This window comes from Penaeus chinensis, chromosome 31, assembly GCF_019202785.1.
Source record: "Penaeus chinensis breed Huanghai No. 1 chromosome 31, ASM1920278v2, whole genome shotgun sequence".
Classification (NCBI taxonomy): domain Eukaryota; kingdom Metazoa; phylum Arthropoda; class Malacostraca; order Decapoda; family Penaeidae; genus Penaeus; species Penaeus chinensis.
In genome coordinates this window covers 32,552,034-32,554,533 of record NC_061849.1, presented here as the reverse complement: position 1 = coordinate 32,554,533, position 2,500 = coordinate 32,552,034, and positions in this window count along the sequence as shown.

Genomic DNA, 2,500 nt, shown 5'->3' with positions numbered 1-2,500 from the left:
GGGTGAGTGGTGGGGAGCAAGGAGTGGCTGGGGTGGGGGAGGGGAGAGAGAGGAAGGCAATGACAATTTACAAGGCAGTTAGTCGGTGCTGTAAAGACCCCGGTAACGATGGCAGGAGGTGATAAGCGCATTCCGCACAAGGACCAAATACGACGAGGGGATTTATAAGGGAAATTGGGGACATCGACGACCTCGTGAAAAGGGCCACGGCTAGCGACTCCCAACTCTGCCCTAGAAAACGAATAGAAAAACAAAAGAAAAAAACAAAACTCGGTAAGGATAATCGAATTCAAATTAATTAATTTAACGAAACAGAATCCGAAAGTGTAGATGGAGATCGAGTGTGTTTGTGTTCTTCCCCGTCGACCGCCATTTCCCCGCGGACAATCCTGGTTCACATCGGCAGCTTTTAATGAAACGGCGTCAATTTATCGGGTCAACCATTAATTATGTTGTCCGGACTGCCGCGATCTTCGAAAAAAGCTTCGGCTGTAAACACTTCTTTGATTTTTTTTTTTTTCTCTCTCTCTTTTTATTCTTTTTCTTTTCCTTTCTCGCGTCGTGATTTTCTCTTTGTGAAAGTGGCGGCGGTTCGTTCACATCCGTTAGGAATGTGACCATTGGATGGAAAAGGCATCGTACAGAAAGGGATGAGAGAGAAATGCTCTTTTACTGGATGTGAACTTTGCCTCTTTCCAAAGATGATTGTTGTTCGTCGATTGTCTTAGGGCATAATAGGTAGTTTTGCGTCGTTAATGATCAATAGAATTCACTGAGATTCTCTCTGAATAGCCATTACTTCGGGGGGGGGGGAGGGGAAGGTGGGAGGAAGCAGAATAGTCGTGAGAATCTAGTCTTTGAGATGTTACCTAGGAACATCCGTGTCTTGAATCAGTCCCGGTTTGTTAATTGGTGGCTTGTATTTTTGACAATTGGTTAACATATTGTTGCCACACCGCGTTTATACATTTTTATATTCATTATTATAATCATTATTATTGGTATAATCATCATGATTCCAGTAGCATAATCAATACTGGTATCATCATTATAATCATCACAATCATCATTACAATCATATCACGCGACCAATTGCTCCCTCAACCCAACCCTCCTCCTCATAGAACCGCTTCTTCCCTTAAACCAAAGAGAACGCATTATCAGCTCAGAAACCCCATGTTCATGTCAAAGATGTGTTCATATCGTCAAGAAGAAAAAAAAATTAACTGCGGTCTCGGTCTCTCTCTCTCTCTCTCTCTCTCTCTCTCTCTCTCTCTCTCTCTCTCTCTCTCTCTCTCTCTCTCTCTCTCTCCCTCTCCCTCTCCCTCTCCCTCTCCCTGCCCCTCCCTCCCTCCCTCCCTCCCTCCTTCCCCCCTCTCTCTCTCTCTCCCTCTCTCTCTCTCTCTCTCGCTCCCTCCCTCCCTCCCTCCCTCCCTCCCTCCCTCCCTCCCTCCCTCTCTCCCTCTCTCTCTCTCTCTCTCTCTCTCTCTCTCTCTCTCTCTCCCTCTCTCCCTCTCTCTCTCTCACTCTCCCTCTCTCTCTCTCCCTCCCTCCCTCCCTCCCTCCCTCCCTCCCTCCCTTCCTCTCTCCCTCCCTCCCTCCCTCCCTTCCTCCCTCTCTCCCTCTCTCTCTCTCTGTCTCTCTCTCTCTTTCTATCTCTTTCTCTCTCCCTCCCTCCCTCCCTCCCTCCCTCTCCCTCCCTCTCCCTCTCCCTCCCTCCCTCACGCTGCGCACCAAATAATCATATTTGTCATTCCTCCCTCGGCTGAAAACGCGGTTGAACTTACTCCAGGGCGAGCGTGGACGTCGTTGCACCCACTGGCTTGAGACAAACAGTATCGCCGCCAGCACAAGCAAGCAAGCAAGCAAGCAAGCAAGCAAGTGTCTGATTTGGGGGATCGCTTGGCACTCGGTCGGAAAAATTTGCGTGGACCTTTAAGTGCTGGTTGGTTTTATTATTATTAGGGCTGTCGATTTTTATTGGTGCTCTTGTTCGTTTTGTTTTTGCGTTTGTCGTGGGGTATTTTTATTGTTTCTTTACTGTTTTTGAAGTTTTATTGTTATTAGATGATGTTAGAAGATGTGTTTGATAACTGATGGGGGTTTATATAACTTACAACAATTATGGATTTCGTTAATGATAATTATAATGATCATCATGAAAATCACCACTATCATCGTTATCAAATCATTATCACCACTACCATCACCATTTTCACGATTATAGTCCTCATTTGAACATCGTTATTATGAATGATCATAATCATCATCGCCATTATCTTCATCATCATCATCATTATCTTCATCATCATCAATCCTATTTAAAGCAAAAACCACCGTCCCTTTAGCTCCACCCCCCGCATTCACTCCTCCAATAACAAACAATCATATAAACTCCCAAGCCAAAAAAATCCCTATCATTTTGATCAATATTCACATTACCTTCACGAGTAGATGTTATCGCTACAGTGTCAATGCAAAACAGTGTTAGTTTATTGCA